Genomic DNA, 19,057 nt, shown 5'->3' with positions numbered 1-19,057 from the left:
ATCTTCCGTACTATTAATCTTGTAATACTTACGATATTCTTCACAGTATCCAAGACACTTCACAATATTTTGATGGTTTGGAAGTTTTTGCAAATATTTCACTATCTGCATAATGTCTGGAACATTTTCTGTACAGCAGAAATATGAGGTAAAATATTTCTATGATTAGAAAGGCTGCATAAAAGTTGAGAAACGAAACAATCATCATTGATATCTCAAAACTCATGTTTCCATTAGCTTAAGGTTCATAAGTGTGTTCTGACAAAGTACATAATTTCTTTATGTCCATCACGGAAATATTATTTTTGTCATAAAAAAAAATCCATACTTATCAAAAGTATCACAAAAGTCTTTTCATTTTTTTTTTGTACTATGCGCAACTGCAGTATTTTACACTTAATCAGTGGGGCTGCATTAAGCACTTATTTTGCATTACTACAAAATGTGTATTTCTCATCACAATGTCCTCGTCAAGCGTCTGCTTATCTAAAAGGTCTCAGCCATTTCAGAATTGCACAGGGTAATGACATTTTTAACATTACAAATGGTTAGAGTGACACATGCTAGACTTCATTTACTATCATCATGAAACAATGTTACCTTTAGCAATGTTTAGAGGTTAGCTTCAAACAGCAATAGATAACTGAGGTCGACTGACTTTTTGTTAGATAATTATAACATGTATTACAAAATGCACAAACCAAACTGGAGAACAAAATATCTTGTAATTTTATGGAAACAGTTCTACTAGTAATGACCTGTGACCTGTCTCAGGGCTACCGAAGCCGCTCCCTGTTTTGTGCGGAGTTCACCCTTCCACACGTCGCCAAACTTCCCTAGGCCGATGGAACCAAGCCGAGAAAAGAACGTTAAGTTTTCAGCTTGAATTGCAGCAGTGCTCGGTGTAAGTGGTTGATATACAGCATAACCTGTCAAGTCAAATTGAGGAAAGTAGTCTTTCATGTTTCTGACAGCAGTCTACGCTCCTTTTGTTGTTGTTGTTGTTTTCTGCGTTTGACGCGTGTAAAAAAAGGGACCTCTAGTGATGCTCTTCCACCAGAACATCTGACTACAAGTTAGGCTGGCTAGTAATTTTATTGTTTGGTCATTACTGATGGAAAGCTTCATATATGCCCAGTATCCAGAAACGCCCTCTGACGTCATCAAATATAAGAACTTATCCTGTTTCAAAATGTTGAACGAGGTTTGTCACTTCTCGCTTCAAAATATGCCAATCACAACTAGAAACACACACAGTCACACACAGTCACATGCACACATACATGTATAATCTATTAGCTACCAAGAACGATTAATGAAGTGAATAAACAATGACGCATGTTGTCTTGAATGATATAATTATAATGTTCAACTAAATGATATTAACAAAATGAAAATCAAATATTCAGGAACAAGATTTAGTGATGGTAATCATAGGAGCATCTGTGAACTCAAACCAATAACGATATCGTGTGTAAAAAGGTGAATACAACCTTTGCTTCCGCTTTCGATCATCTCATAAGCACTGTTGTCGCTTCCTCCTGATAAGCCTGTCCTAATATGGTACAAACACGAGCAAAATTAATGAATTTTTTAAAGGGATTGTACAGTACTGGTTGAGGTGAGGATTCAGGTTTAAAAATTTTTCTAGGTAATGAGGAACCTCTTATGATAAATGAAAGAGCATGTAATTTCAAAAAAAAAAAGATTCAATGTTAATTTGATGAAAATTGGCCTTGAAATGGTTGAGACATCCAAAGAAGGGATCATAATAAAACTGACATGCCACGACTTTTTATTAGGACCTCTTTGTTTTTACCTTGTTTTTAGATATCTCAGGCATTCCAAAACCGATTTTCATCAAATAAACTTTTAATTCCCCTTAGAATTGTAAACTTTTTCACATTGTTTATTTGATAGAGTGGTTTCTAAATATGTCGCAAAACTTTACAAGTATTTATTCTAACCTCAACTAGTACTGTATACAGTACTTTTTATTGTGTAATTTCTGATTAACACAAACCAGTGATACTGGAAACATAACTACAAGACAGGATTTTGGAATCCATTAAAATTTAAACCTAAATGTTCATAGTAGGCCTAACATCCCTTTCTGCTGCCACTGAAAGCTACTCCTGTAAAAGAAAGAGCAAAAAAAAAAAAAATGACATCACCCCGTAGAGGTGATGTGATTTTGCTTACCTTGCGTGCTTCTCAGATGTATTTAGTACTAAAAGACAGGGAAAATAAAAGAAACAGGTGTCATAATGTAATTTACAACTATTCCGTAATTATTGCATAAATGTATTTAAACAACTTTCATTACATATACTGTTATTCCTGTCACAATCATGTGATAATTACGGAATGGCGAGGTGGGTCCTAACATATAGGCCCTACTCTACTTATTCGGCTTTTGAAGATAAAATGTTATCTCTTGAATATGGGGGGGGGGGGAGGGGGGTAATTGTCATATTATACCTACATTTTCTATATCTGTTTATATAATTAGTCAAGTTAAGGAAGAGAACAACGTATTTGCACAAATATGTTCACACACAAGCGCACACATACAGCGGCATATCTAGGGAAAACGGCGCCCGGGGCAAGCGCGAAAATTGCGCCCCTAATTTTTTGAAAAAGTGTTCAACCCCAACCCCACCCGGTAGGGACTTTAAACAAAGTCCACATGATATGCTTTTTCAAGCACTTAAAAGGGTTCTTTTGAGGGTGATTTGAATGTAATTAATTTTGATAAATTTTGGCGAGCGAGCGCAGCGAGCGAGCCGAAAATTTTGCTATTTCACCTTAGAAAACATGGAATTCTTGTCATTTTTTGCTAATCAAATCTTACAATTCCAATCAAGATATAGTGACAGCCTTATAGATAACGATTTATACCAACAAACTGCATGAGGAATTTAAAAAGTACTCTAAATTAGTACGCGCGAGTTAGCCGAAATTTGTATATTTCCACGTCATCATCACGTTTTGTTCTTATCTCTTTTTTCTTTCTTTTTTTTTTTGGATAAATTTTGGCGAGCAGGCGCAGCGAGCGAGCCGAAAATTTTTGTATTTCAGGTTACAGAACATGGAATTCTTGTCAGTTTTTGCTTATTAAATCTTACAATTCTAATCAAGATATAGTGACGACCTTATAGATAACGATTTATACCAACAAACTGAGGACTTATAATACTAGTACTCTAAATTAGTACGAGCGAGTGAGCCGAAATCATTACGTTTTGTTCTTATCTTTTTTTATTTGGTTTTTTTGCGCCCCCCATATGTTCGAAACCGTTGGCGTCCTCTCTTGATCCAATCGGCGATCGCTTCAGAACGAATGAAATTGCAGCCGCTGCTCCGTGTAACATTTTTCCTGCTTAATATAAAATGACATGTGTGAACACAATAGACATTGTCATTTTGTGCGCGTCATCGTCACGTTTTATTCTTGTCTTCTTTTCTTTTTTTTTTTGATAAATTTTGGCGAGCGAGCGCAGCGAGCTAGCCGAAAATTTTTGTATTTCAACTTATAAAACATTGAATTCTTGTCATTTTTTGCTTACTTAATCTTACAATCCTAATCAAGATATACATAGTGACGGCCTTATAGATAACAATTTATACCAACAAACTGTGGACTTGAAAAAAATACTCTAAATTGTACGAGCGAGTGAGCCGAAATTTGCATATTTCCGCGTCATCATTACGTTTTGTTGTTATCTTGCTTGATTTTTTTTTGCGCCCCCCCCCCCCCCGTATGTTCGAAACCGTTGGCGCCTTCTTTAGATCCAATTGACGATCGCTTCAGAAGGAAAGAAATTGCAGCCGCTGCTTCGTGAAACATTTTGCCTGCTAAATATAAAATGACATGTGTGAACACAATGGACATTGTCATTTTGTCCGCGTCATCATCACGTTTTGTTCTTACCTTCTTTATTTATATAAATTTTGGCGAGCGAACGCAGCGAGCGAGCCGAAAATTTTTGTATTTCAGCTGACAGAACATGGAATTCTTGTGTGAACACAATAAACATTGTCATTTTGTCCGCGTCATCATTATATTTTGTTTTTATCTTGTTTGATTTGTTTTTCTGCCCCCCTTCTTCTTCTTCTTCTTCTTCTTCTTTTCTTTCTCCTTCTTCTTCTTCTTCGTTTTTTCTTTCTTTTTCTTCTTCTTTTTTTTTCGTTTTTTGCGCCCCCGAGGAGTGGCGCCCCCCCTTGCCCCCCCCCCTAGATACGCCACTGCACACATATATCATATCGCTACAATGTATACCATTTAATCACGTGAACTTTATCAGGACTGTTTTCCATTATCAACCAAGTGACTTTGCTTTACCAAAAAAAAAGTCCAACTGTGTGCCACAAAACGGTGCTTTTAAAAGATGAGATGACCCCAGAACCGTCACTGCGCATACTTACGGATTATCTATAAATAAAAATACATTTAATAATGAAAATAATAATAATGGTGATAATAATAATAATAACAATAATGATAATAATAATGATAATAATAATAAATATAACAATACAACTTGTTATTATCATTATCATTACATGATATGTACAATTATGAGTCCATAATAATAACAATAATGATAATAATAATGATAATAATAATAAATTTAACAATACAACTTGTTATTATCATTATCATTACATGATATGTACAATTATGAGTCCATAATAATAACAATAACCTTCACCAACCTTGACTGGATGCTTTGCTCTCTTTGTAGCATTGCAGAATATTTACTGCTACGGAAACAGCTAGCAGTACCCCCATGACTAACACAGCTACTGTCATGCCAGACAAGGGAAACGCGTCATCTATTAGATTGCAAATAAAATGACAAAAACCCATTATCATCAAAATTACTATAAAAAACCCCAACATCATTAACGCTGTTGCTTTTACAATTTGTCAGTATAATCATGCTAAACAGTTGTTAGTATCTCTAGGTACATAACCATCTTATCGCTTCATCGCTACCTCACTTTTCTTATTAGAGTGCAATTGACAAACAAGTGACCCCACCCCAGTACATTTTTGTTCTAAAGATATGTCTATCTTAAAGGGATCGTATAGTTTTGGTTGAGACCTAATTTCAGATTTCGAACTTTTTTTGTGAGATAATGAAAAACCTCATGAAATATGAAAGAGCATTAATTCTATGCGGAATTCAACGTTTATTTGATGAAAATTGGTTTTGAAATGGCTGGGATATCCAAAAAAAGAGCGATTCTAATAAAGTGTGGGACCCACGCTTTATTAAGATCGCTTTGTTTTACTTTGTTTTTGGATGATTCAGTCATTCCAACCCGATATTCATCAAATGAACTTTTAATTCCTCTTAAAATGGTATGCTCTGTACTATATCCATAAATGTTTTCTTGGTATCTCGCAAAAACGGTAAAAGCCTAAATCTCATCTACACCAATACTGTACCATCCCTTTAAGGGGAAAGTTATACTGCATGTGCACAGGTTAAAAAAAAACGAACACATTTTAAGGATAAAAACAAGGGGCCTGATTTGAAGGAACTCGCCTTGGAATTAAACCCCCTTAAAAGCCCAGGCTATTTTGACTCCTTCCAGGCCCAAGGGGGAGGGGGGGGGGGGGTTCTATATTCATTACAATAATTATAGACAAACACATGAGACCAACGGTGTATTTTGGGGGATAGGCACCACAATGTGCCTCCCATTGGCCTTTACAGGGGTAAGCAGCACCCTCGTCCTCTCGCTAATTCAAGGACTGTACAGTGGTTAAGAGAGATGTTTTTTTTTTTTTTTGTTGAAATATTAAACACGAAAGTGACGGAATTGTCCGTTTACTTTATGTCATTGATTGATATTGTAATAACTTCATCTAAACGAGTGTGTGTGTTTAGAAGTGTTTTGAAGAAGCGACGTTCATGATGGTGTATCTTTTACTAAGTCACAATCAGTATATGGAAACAAAATGGAAAGAATGTATAACGTCCACATGCCTGTTTATAGCACCCATTTCCACTCTACTGATATATCATTAGCCCTTATCTAACATAGGACTGCTTTGATATTCAGTTGTGGTCCTGTGTAGGTAAATGCAACTACGCGTTGTGGTTAAGTCCAAGGTTTGTGCATGATGATAATATCATAAGTCAGTCATGCATCTTGTTTGCTTTAGGCCCCCGAGTCGACAGAGGCCACTCACTCCAAGGAAATGCCCAGTTTCCAAAACCCTCGAATATCATTTTTCCAAGCGGACTTTATACCTGGTGTAACAACGCATATCATATGAATCATAATATGCTTCGTCGAGATGTGATCGCTGTACTGATACTATCGAGCGTGATGTAATTTTAAAGAGAAAACTTCCGGATGGCGGAAAGTGCACTTCATTGTATCAAATGCTTATCTCCTTAAGCGACATGATGGTGCCACTTTGATTTGTAAGTCTACACCACGAGGGATTTCCTTATGGCTATTGTTTAACTTCCATCATAGCTTTAATCTCTTCCTTTATCAAAACATCCCGGGTGTCCGCTATAAGTATACGCACATTAGAGATGACTTCTGTGAAGAGTTAATGCAAGACATATTATTAGCGTTAGCATAGGAGTATGATTAGGCTGAGCGGCTAACGGGGGAATAACTGGGGAAATCCCCCGCCCCCCACCAAAACCATCAATTAACCAACCAAACAAACAAATAAGAAGTACGCCCCCACCGCCACGAGAGAGGAAACACAGGGTAAGACCAATGTCTGTGTACCGAATTGTGTCCTATATAGTCCGGGAGCCAGCGGGGGTCAGCCTAGCTGAAAAGGTTACCAATTTTTATGTGTATAGCAATTTAGTACATATGCCCCTGAGTATGGAAATGCACGTCTGGCTGGTCATTGGTGGTGGGTGTGGCCAGGAGGGCCACAAAAAGGACCCCCCAAAATTAGGCTAGCCTAGCTGGAAAAGTAACCCCATGAAAACCACTGGAACTTGTTCGTTACACTTACAGGATAAATGAATGACCATTGCCAGACGTTTTAAGTGGTGGGGGGGTAGCCGCCAGACGCTCTTAAAGACCCAACTCCAGCTAGGCTAGCCTAGCTGAAAAAGTAACCCCATGAAAACCACTGGAACTTGTTCGTTACACTTACAGGATAAATGAATGACCATTGCCAGACGTTTTAAGTGGTGGGGGGTAGCCGCCAGACGCCCTTAAAGACCCAAATTTTTCCAGCTAGGCTAGCCTAGGCTGAAAAAGTAACCTAATGAAACCCACTGGAACTTGTTCGTTACACTTACAGGATAAACGAATGACCATTGCCAGACGTTTTAAGTGGTGGGGGGTAGCCGCCAGACGCCCTCAAAGACCCAACTTTTTCCAGCTAGGCTAGCCTAGCTGAAAAAGTAACCTAATGAAACCCACTGGAACCTGTTCGTTACACTTTACAGGATAAATGCATGACCATTGCCAGACGTTTTTAGCGGTGGGGGTAGCCGCCAGACGCCCTTAAAGGTAGGGGATACCTTTTACAGACCTCCCAAAATGCAGCAAAACATCAAATATGAACCTCAGGGGACTTGCTTAGGCCACTGCTTAGAAATTTGGAAGTCAACAGTTATCTAAAATTTGAATAATGCACAAAACTCAACTACTCAGTAGTTCTGTGTGTCAGCCACACTTAAGCCTTTTTGTTGCATTCTTCTGTATTTGTGATCTATAAACACAAATCTAAAAGTACAAGAGCTGATGTAATAACATAGAGTGTGTGGTAAGAATGTATATAGAAATGTTTGTAAGTGTTGATGAACTTTCTTCACAAAATATACATGATGGACACACATGCAGTACATGGGTCTGCAAAGGTAGCCTAGTAATGTACTGGAATTTACGGTGAGCCCCGAAAACAATTCAATTCAAAATCTAACCGTCAAACAAATGTACTAAATGTTACCTTCCACTTTCAATACTTTATGGGAGTTTCTAAAATGATATTCTCTTCAACATACCACTGTATTTATACAACTCTTCATTTAAGGCGTGCAAATGGGATTCCCTACCTTTAAAGACCCAACTTTTTCTAGCTAGGCTAGCCTAGCTGAAAAAATAACCTATACAATAAACTTAATAAAAAGTAACCTCCTGAAACCCACTGGATCCTGTTCTATGTTTTTATCTCACCTGATAAACACTGTCGACATAGTATTCTGGTGTTCTTTCAATAATTTTCCACAATTTTGAGCTATGTGACCACCAAATTCACTCCTCAGATCATCTAATGATTGCTGTCAAGTGTTAATATTGGTGAAGTCCGAGTACGTCAACAGTCAAAAAGTCAATGAACTATACCATTTGGAAATCTCTGTAATCACAAAGTCGATACGTGGACGAGACATCACTTCGCTTTTGCCTTGTTAGATGGTGAATATTTGTAAGCTTCCGTTTCTAATTCATACAGCACCAGCATACAAGTCTGAGAATAGCGGTAAAGAAGATTAGAGTCTTTGGCCGAAGTGCAAAATTAAATTCTGTGCCTTATTTGCTGAACAAACGTCGTAGGAGGACAACGATCTGTTAGGCAAAATGGCAGACCAATAGCTCTATATCATTAGTGTTATAGAATAAATGACAATGATGTAGTTCTGAAGCATACTTTTCATTAGATACTTTTGCAATGACTCAATGTATACTTTTAATCGAACTAAGTATATATCCATGACTTGCTCATGAATTACGGCAGAACGATTCGGTGACGAAAGTTTTCTGTCATTTATTGTCATTACGGAAGATATTTTGCTACTTGTTCCATAATTATTTCTGAAGTGTTTAAATGTATTTTGCTAAAACATTTTTTTTTTCTTTTATAATTTATATACCTATACGTTGCATTCAAATGCCTATTCGTTGAAAAAAAAAAAACAACGAATCATAGGTTAATGGAAGTAGGGTATACAACATTTCACTAAGTTGTTGTTGTTGTTGTTGTTGTTGTTGTTTTTTTTTTTTTGGGGGGGGGGCATGATTCAAAGTGTCCTAAAACCTTGTATAATACATTTTATTTAGTCTTATAGTCACGACTCTTGCTATGTATGATGCCAAACTCTTCCCGCTCATACAAATGCAGCCGTTTCAGGGAAATAATTATGATATATCACTTCATGATTTGGTAATGCTGAAGAGGTTCATAACATTCCATTGATACTATGTATAGAACAGAAAGTGAAATGATATCCGCAATTTACTCTTTGACAGGTTCTATCATCCGATTAATAATGTATAAATTGAATATACAGTAGTCCCCTATTCAGTAACTACAGGTTATAAGTTAGATAAGCTGCATTCATTTTGCACGCGACCATGGCGTTATAGCCAACGATGATTGAATTCTGTGAATCTCTGTGTGCCTGCACAGGATTGGAAAACGAAACAACTTTCTGTGTATAGAACAACGAAACAGAAACTGGTGCATGCATTATTCCCAGTCACTTTGTTATTCATAATGATGGTTTGCTCATTGCAGTTCCAGAATCTCAGCTCGAGGGACTCGAATTGATCCCAAATCAGTCGGCCTGCGTGTATTACCCAAAACAATATCTGAACACATAACTGCAGTCCTCCATAGTCTCTATTGGTTGCCGATAAGGGCTGGTATCAAGTTTGATTTTCATATTATTTACAGTACCTTGTATTTAAATGTTTTCATCGAAATGCCCGTATACGGTATGCGTATCTCAGTTAACTCCTTAAACCATAGTTGTAATCTACGGGCCAAGAATCTCATGTTTTCAATAAGCGTGAACTCCAAGACATGTCGTGATAAGGACTTAAAGACACTCGGTCGTGGCGAGTGGTTTGTGCGGCACGGAGACGAACGCAACACGCTGCCTCCCCCATTCTGTATCAAATGTAGTGACCCCCGAATGAGAATAGCGCTGGCTCAATGGGTCAGCGAAAATACGGTAGGCTACAAGGGAGCTCCCTGTGCTTATCTCCTAACCCAAAATGGCTGTCCCGAGAGCTTCCGAATGGACGCACACTCTCAGTGCGCATGCGCATGAAGAGAGGCCAAAAGAGCCACACGTCTTCTGGCCTCTCTCCTCCAATCACCGCAGCTCGCGGTGACAATATTTGTGTATGATGCGTACACACACACACGCACACACACACACACACACACACACGCCGCAGCGTCTTCTGGCCTCTCTCCTCCAATCACCGCAGCTCGCGGTGAATGTTTGTGTATGATGCGTACACACACACGCACACACATACACTAAAACTTGTCTCAGTGGTAGCATTACACAAACTTCGGTCGTTCGGAGTTTACGTACCATTAGGGATGGCGATCGGCTGCCTTTAAAGACAATTGGCATCGTCATTATAAAACGAATTCCCCTTTTACAAGACACGTTTTAGATTTTAGATAGAAATATGGATTCGTTTGAATGCATACAAACAGTTTCTTAAATCCTCTTACATTTTGGTTTTTAAAATATGGTGTATACTTAAGAAGTGTAAGAAGCATGCATATGTTATTCTTATAGATTATGTGAATAAGTACGCATTCAAGAATGTTTTGAATAAAATGTATGCAGACAACTGCATATCATATTTTCACCTCTTCCTTCATGCAGATGTAAACTCTTGCCGAGAAGGTTTGTTTGATGGATATAGTGCTCACCTTATTGAAAAGGTAATTGGGTAAATTTTTGGTTTCAGTATATTATTCAAACACAACTAAGTTAACTTTTACATTAACATTTTCACAACTCACAAATTCCACACGCACACACATTTCATGATTCACAAGATCCAAGTTACATTAATCCTATTTACTTTGCGGAGTGCAACAACAACATAAGTTATATACTGAACAAATAGGCTTACATCAGTTCGCACTATTCAAGGTTTAGAGTAGTTAAGGAACTAAATCGTACCCGATTATGTGATGCTAAGTTGCACCTTGAGATGATGGGCAATATTGCCCCTATAAAGGAGCAGGCAGTGACACTGAATTGCTCCTTTAAAGGAGCAATTTTGCAGCAGTCATGGAGCAAATAAGCACCACATAGGTGCAACATCATACCAATAAGGCACAAGATTGCACCCTCAAGAGAGGGTACATTCTTGCATCCTTCGGGTATAAAGTTGCACCTAAAGGTACGAGGTTGCGCCTTTTTCAAGGGGGCAAAGTTGCTCCCGAGGATGTAACTTTCACCCTTTCTTGCGGGTACAAAGCAGCACCCAAAGTTCCAAGATTTCATCTTCAAAACAAGACACAATCTTGGAACTTTGGGTGTTTCTTTGCACCCTCACGAAAGGATGTAAAGTTGCACCAAGATGTAAAGGCTACACGGGGTGCAAAGGTGCTCCGAAAGGCAAAGGAAGCAAGATCGCACCCTCAAGAAAGGTGCTACTTAGCACCACTTAGTGTGGGTGGAAAGATGTACCCAAGGGAACATTTTCGCACCCTCAATAAAGGGTTCAACTTTGCACCCTCTCTGCAGTATTGTTTTATACACACGTGAATTCCTTGTTTCTGTGAGCTACGTTTAATATGAGCGTGACCCAGTATTAGACACTCATGTCAAGCCTTTGCAGACACATATTTTTTTCTTCATATTGTTTAAAGGTCATTTCAAACAAATTTGTATATATATTTCTTTCTTTTAAGTTAAGAGGAGCAAATGTGGAGATCATGACCTGTGATACATGTTACGGGAAGTCTATATTTTTATGTGTACTCGTTGTTTTTTTTTTCAACTACAAGGAATTACCTATGAGCTAATTGGATAAAGAAGCTGAGCATTCCTTTTTTTTCATCAGTTAATGTCAGTGCTGGAGTATTATTCTTGAAAAGTTGGCATCTAAATGTCCACCAAACCAAGTACTTACTGTATAAAATTATATTCCTGTGAGTTACGTTTCTTATGAGCATGACAGATCTGTAGACACGTGTCATGTGGTTACAAACACTAAGTTTCCTTTGCTTTCATCGTTATCAAGAAGCGCTTTTGAACAATTTCAGATGTTCTGGTTTTTTTCAATTTCGTTACGAGAAGGTAATAATAATTTCATGTAAAACATAATTATTAAGGAAAGTTGATAGCTTGGTTATTTTATTATTACTCATCTTCGTCTTCTCAACAAGAAGATGATACACATGAGCTCCTTTGCTAAAGAAGTTGAAGGATGTTTAATTGCTGGTAGCCACGTAGGGGCTTTTGTCATAACATTTTGCATCTTAATCCCTCGAAACTAAGTACATGCAGTATTAGTTTACAGATAACATAATATTTTTGTTGTTGCTGTGAGCTTATTCATATGAATTTTAGACATGTTTCTCATATGTTTCTGTCATATGCTTTACTGAAGAACAGCAAATGTTGGGTTTATTGGCAAGAGAGGTTGATCGTTACTTTACATTTAAGTTCATTGAAGTGCCGGAGCATAGACTTATTTGTCTTGAAATATTAGCATCCAAAACCCTCCAAACCAAAAACGTGCAATACTAGACACGACAGGAATTCATTGTGAATTATGTTTCTTAAAAACACTGAATTTTTCTGCTTTTGCAATGTACTATGTTAAAAAAACGCTCTTGAAAAGTTTTCAGATTTCGTTTCTTTCTGAAGAGAAAAAAACGATGAGGTCATGTGAAGCATGTTCCTAGAAGTTTTATTTCGTTAATAATTTTTCTTTACCCATCTCCTCAACCGTAAGGTGATACGGTACCTAAAAAGTCATAGGCCAAAGGTGTTGAGCTTTACTTCCCCTTTGTAAAGTAAATTTAAGAGCTGGGGCATTATTTTTAAAAAGTTGGCATTTTAAGCTATGTACACCGAGTACGAGTCTTACTGAATGGATTTCTTGTTGCAGTAGAATTGTATTTTTTACGAGCTTGATGGAGTATTAGACAATTGTATCAAGTGTTTGCAAAAACTGTTAATGCATTCCCTTTTGCTAATGTCCAAAGAGTTAATTTGCCAAGTTTTGATTGTCTTTTGTTTTAATCATCAGGGGTTTGTTTTATCATGGTCATAGAGGAAAAAACTTAATCATAAAAAAGCCTTCATATACGAAGAGATACAGTAGGACACAATTTCATCAAAAGTTGTAATTTTCAACATTTCCAAAATGCAATTGATGAATATTTCTCCCCAGGGCACAGAAAGAAAGCAGTTTTTGTCTTTTTTCACGTCAGTATGTTATACATGTAATACCCGCGGGTTTACGCCCATCCCACCAATTTCCATCCGGATACTGTACCCGGCCCTGTTTTCTTATTGTTTCTTATTTTTGTTTTACACTGCAAAGAAAATGAGAACACAGATGTTTGAGAAAAATCCCGACATGTTTGATTGGGCAATTCTTTTTTGCTGTCTATTAAACTTTCCAAATAAGTTTTTTTTTTTTTGGTTATCACTGAGGACAAATACAGATACCCTATTTCTACTACCAAAACCACAGCACTGTATATTCTCATATTTCTACAGTATTTCGTCTCAACACTTGCCCTATTGATATTTCAAAGCATATTTCCCCGTGCGCTCAAGAAACTCCCCCATTAAAGGAGACCTCCGGGTGATTCTCAGATTTTTCATTTGTTCAACTATGAATTAGTTATACTGAGGACAGAGTTTCAGAATTTGTGATAATTGGGATGAAGAATAAGAATATTTTCAAAAAATAGAACAAATTGCAATGAACAAGGATAATGACATGGGAGAGTTACTATAAGAATGCATGAGTTGGGGCTCAAGGAAGCAGAACAAAAGAATAAGGCATGCATAGATTATAGACAGGTGAACTCGCAAGCACGCGGTATTGTTATGGGATTACACTGCTATCATTTCTGAAATATGTGAACCTTATAGCTGGTAAAATTGGGTCTTTGAGAGCGTCTGGGGGCTACGCCCCACCACTTAAAGCGTCTGGCAACGGTCATGCATTTATTCTGTAAGTGTAAGAACAAGTTCCAGTGGGTTTCATGGGGTTACTTTAATTTTCAGCTAGGCTAGCATAGGCCTATAGCTGGTAAGAGTTTGGTCTTTGGGGCGTCAGGCAGCTATTGTCTGGCAATTATCCTTTGAGTGTATCAAAAGAACAAGTTCCAGTGGGTTTCAGGAGGTTACTTTTCCAGCCTAGGCTAGTCTAGCTGGTAAAATTGGGTCTTTGAGGGCGTCTGGCGGCTTCCCCCCCCCCCCCCCCCCCCATTTAAAACGTCTGGCAACGGTCATGCATATATCCTGTAAGTGTAAAGAACAAGTTCCAGTGGGTTTCACTAGGTTACTTGTTTAGCTAGGCAAGCCTAGCTGGAAAAAGTTTGGTCTTTAAGGGCGTCTGGCGGCTACCCCCCACCACTTAAAACGTCTGGCAATGGTCATTCATTTATCCCGTAAGTGTAACGAACAAGTTCCAGTGGGTTTCATTAGGTTACTTTTTCAGCTAGGCTAGCCTAGCTGGAAAAGTTTGGGTCTTTAAGGGCGTCTGGCGGCTACCCCCCACCACTTAAAACGTCTGGCAATGGTCATTCATTTATCCTGTAAGTGTAACGAACAAGTTCCAGTGGGTTTCATTAGGTTACTTTTTCAGCTAGGCTAGCCTAGCTGGAAAAATTTGGGTCTTTAAGGGCGTCTGGCGGCTACCCCCACCACTTAAAACGTCTGGCAATGGTCATTCATTTATCCTGTAAGTGTAACGAACAAGTTCCAGTGGTTTTCATGGGGTTACTTTTTCAGCTAGGCTAGCCTAGCTGGAGTTGGGTCTTTACGAGCGTCTGGCGGCTACCCCCCACCACTTAAAACGTCTGGCAATGGTCATTCATTTATCCTGTAAGTGTAACGAACAAGTTCCAGTGGTTTTCATGGGGTTACTTTTCCAGCTAGGCTAGCCTAATTTTGGGGGGTCCTTTTTGTGGCCCTCCTGGCCACACCCACCACCAATGACCAGCCAGACGTGCATTTCCATACTCAGGGGCATATGTACTAAATTGCTATACACATAAAAATTGGTAACCTTTTCAGCTAGGCTGACCCCCGCTGGCTCCCGGACTATATACCTCTTTAAACCGTTGAGGACGAGTCCTTAGGATACTCGGGCAATAATATTGTATGTGAAATGTGTGATGTAGCAAAATCAGCCCGTCCTCAACGGGTTAATAGTACACATTCCCGCGGCCACTTCCACAAATATAAGTTGGACTCGTTATCTATGGACTACGTGAGTGTCAGAAATTAAACATCAGACATAAGGTAATGGCTATTATAGTGAATAACAGTGACGAATGATTTTTCATCGTAGACTGTTTTTTAAGTGCTTTCATTTTTTCTTTGCATTATGAATTGAGAGACTAACCACTTTACAGCGACAGAACAATCGCAACTACTTCGCCCAATTGAAATACTGAAGAGAAAAAACAACAACAACCACAAACAAAGTAATGGAACTGATGATAATGTCTTACAACTCTCATTAACGCTGTACTTTTGAATGCACGTTTCCACTCTGAAAAAATGGTGACAACTTCCGTAAGTTCATAAGTGTTATGGTTGTTTTTACAGTTGGTAGTCTCGCGCCAGCAAAAGCATCACATAATTATCTTATCGCTTTCACTTTATCGCTGTGGATCTCCTCTGCCTTATGAGAGTGCAGTGGACAATCTTAAGCTCTTTGTTATTTTGTCTTTCCGAAGGTATGATAATAAAGTTGGGGATAAAGTCAAAATAAGCAATAGTATTTGCTTAACATTCTGATATAGTGGCTTTGCTTCATGCACACCATTTGGATATTGACTACTATTTATAGTATTTTTTTTCATCTAAAGGGGGGCAGTAAATTTTGCACAGACAAACAAAAAAGAAAAGAAAAGATAACATGCACACATTTTATACGGATAAAAACAGTGATTTTGATTTGAAAGACGTCGGACAGGAATTTACGCAGCACCCTCCACTGCCCTCGCCTCTCCCAAATTCCAGGATTGTACAGTGGTGAAGAAGTTGTTCTATTTGAAAATGAAACACAGAAATGACTGGATTATCCATTAGCCTTACAGCACTCATTAATGCTTTTTTGTGTCTAAACGAGTGCTTCAGTCGAGAAGCAACCTGAAGTACGGCTGTTCATGATGGTGGTCTCGTGCAACACCATGAACAGAACATAACGAACACAGCAAAATCCGTATAGCGCAATTTTCTTTTCTGTTGTTAACACTTATCTAGCATGTAAAAGATTGCTTCCATTCAGTTTACATTTGCGGTACTGCGTAGATAAAGGTAACTACCTCAGCTTGTTAAAGGGATCGTACAGCTTTGGTTGAGACTTAATTTCAGGTTTCTAACTTTTTTGTGAGATAATGAGAAACCTCTTATGAAGTATGAAAGAGCATGTAATTCTATGAGGAATTTAACGTTTATTTGATGAAAATTGGTTTTGAAATGGCTGAGATTGCCAAAAAAGAGAGATTCTAATAAAGTGTGGGACCCACACTTTATTACGATCGCTTTGTTTTACTTTGTTTTTGGATATTTCACCAATTCCAAACCCGATTTTCATCAAATAAACTTAATTCCTTTTATGGTATGCTCTGTACTATATAATAAGTGTTTTCTTGGTATATCGTAAAAAGTTAAAGGGGATGGCTAGTAACCAATCAGTTGGAATGAGTGGGAATGCTGGGGGATGATCGTTCCAATCCATGTGGGATTCATTTGAGAGTACATTATATATCTATTGCGGTGTGAAAATTATTTGCTTCAGAATGGTCTCATATTCAAGTAATGTGCAATTCAATGTTTTCTGGTTAGCATGCCTGTACAGTGATGGGTTATTAAACTGCACATTACTTGAATATGAGACCGTTCTGAAGCAAAACATTTTCACACGACAATAGATATATAATGTACTCTTAAATAAATCCCACAAGAATTGGAACAAGATCATCCCCCAGCATTCCCACTGATTTCCACTGATCAGTTACTAGCCATTCCCTTTAAAAGCCCAATTCTCATCTCCACCAAATACTGTACCGTCCCTCTAAAGTCCAAGTTTCTGCACAGCGGTATTGTTGGCCAGTCATGCGTGTCGATTGCTTTAGAAGTCTATGACAAAGGCAATATTTGATACAGCATCATGCACAGTGTCGATACCCATTGAGATCTAAACCTATACTCAATAAGCTCATGATCTATTACCGAATGTTGTATTATCCTCGCGTTCACACATGCTTTCCAAACTGACAGAGAAACAACTTCCAAAGTGGATAAAAAGGTAAGAAAAAGATTAAAAAATTGAACCAGTATAATCGATTTTAAGTATTGTTAAATTTACAAAATGTGAACAATAGTTACGTGTATAATGAAGTGTTTCCAGACTAAACTGTCTATAGTTATGGTTTAATGAGAATAACAGTGATATCTCCTTGTATTTTAGGCTTTATTGCAAAAAAAAAGATAGGATGTTTTGTGATACAGTTGACTTACACTTATGCATCAAATGTGATATCTTGAACACTTTTTTAAAAAATCACCACTCCCAAAGGTAAACAGGACCTTTAAAGATAAACGCCAACGAACAGTCACACAAACAAGTGCTGTATAATCATAGAACCGATATCAGCTCTGAGTATGATTTTAAAGGGTGGATACTTTATGGTCACTATGGAATCAAAGACAAATGATAAAGGACAACAGCTGGCACATTCCTACCTGTTGGAGATTTCGAAGACATCGGAACCGACGTTACTACATTTGTGGTCGGTTTGACTGTCTTACCAGCTAAGTAATTGGAGATAAACACATACACACACACACACACACACACATACATAGAGCAATGAAAGTTTAATGTTCCATGAACGATATTAGTTTTACGCTAAGTATTCACACTTCCTTGTTTAAAATACACTTAAGTACACTTAAATTTAAAAAAAAATAAATTCAGTCCTACTTACCAGGAAAAAATAAATAAATTCAGTAGCTAAATTTTGTTACTTTGTCTGTCCAAATACTCTACGAAAATATCAGCATCACAAGCATTACACCTGTTCCATAAAATTGCGTTTTAACTGTTTTTCATGTTTGACAGTATAATTGTTCATTATGTTAGACCTATCTTTCTCTTATATTTTATGCACTCAACATAATCTTTTGTACGTTTTTATTTTCTCAAACTATTGCGCTTCAGTTATAACAATGGCCGCAATGTACTTACTGCCTGGAACAAAATTCCTTGTAGCTGTGGTGTTTCCAAGATAGTTTCCACTCACACAGAGATACTCCGTATCAAAATCGAGTGTTGCCCTAGTGAAAACTGAAGCTGTTGAAACTGGAGATGGGTTGTCAGTGATGTTTTCGTAGATATAGAACATAGTGACAAATGGGTTTGGTTGGTCAGCTGACGGGATGGTGCAGGTCACAGTGAGCATCGTTGTAGCTGTGTCGTCACTGAAGTCAACTGTCATGATACCAGCATCAGGTGGGACTACAAGGCAACAGTATTTTGTCTATCAATTTCTGTGACATGTTTTTATCATGGTCAATCTATTCACTAACATGTTTTCAAAGATTTTCTTTCTATTACAATCATCATTATTTAAGTTCTTTTATTGCTTGTTTCGTGTTTGTGAATATTATTTGCTTCCAATACCATTATTGATAGCAGAACACAATAGTTAAAGAGGGATTGCAAGTTCAAATGAGATTTCAAACTGGTTTAATCTGTGGAAAAATGAACTCTCTATAGATCTAGTTTAAAATATTTGATTTCCATTGTACATACCTATATTTCATGACTTTGAAGATATACGTAATTATGAGGAAAAAATAACGGTTTCAGAGAGCGATTCCTCGCCAAAATCGGAAAACGGCTCTCGATCTAATTTATGATGATAATAGGCAGAGACGTCAAAAGTAGGAAACAGCACCGCTGGCCCGTTTCGACCGAGTTAATGTGTATACACTGTCCATGTGAATCGCACGTGAATGATGCAACTACTTGGAGGATCATTTTTTTTTTTTTTTTTTTTTGGGGGGGGGGGGCAAAATTAGCAGATTTAGTT

At 37.8% G+C, this 19,057-nt stretch overlaps 1 long non-coding RNA gene across 1 annotated transcript; it reads right to left on the bottom strand.

Annotated features, from left to right (window-relative positions):
- Positions 1 to 1,490: 1,490 nt before the first annotated feature.
- On the bottom strand, positions 1,491 to 18,352 carry LOC139711400 (uncharacterized). The gene is made up of 4 exons (XR_011709523.1): positions 18,211 to 18,352; positions 4,720 to 4,839; positions 2,203 to 2,230; positions 1,491 to 1,555 (listed from the first exon to the last, which is right to left on the bottom strand). It is a non-coding gene; the product is annotated as an uncharacterized lncRNA (long non-coding RNA).
- Between the last annotated feature and the right edge of the window lie 705 nt (positions 18,353 to 19,057).

The sequence above is a fragment of the Diadema antillarum genome, unplaced genomic scaffold (genome assembly GCF_040938485.1).
Source record: "Diadema antillarum isolate AM-2024a unplaced genomic scaffold, OU_Dant_1.0 seq00001654_RagTag, whole genome shotgun sequence".
Classification (NCBI taxonomy): Eukaryota; Metazoa; Echinodermata; class Echinoidea; order Diadematoida; family Diadematidae; genus Diadema; species Diadema antillarum.
The sequence above is the reverse complement of the archived record's forward strand: the minus strand, read 5'-3'. Positions and strand labels throughout refer to the sequence as shown.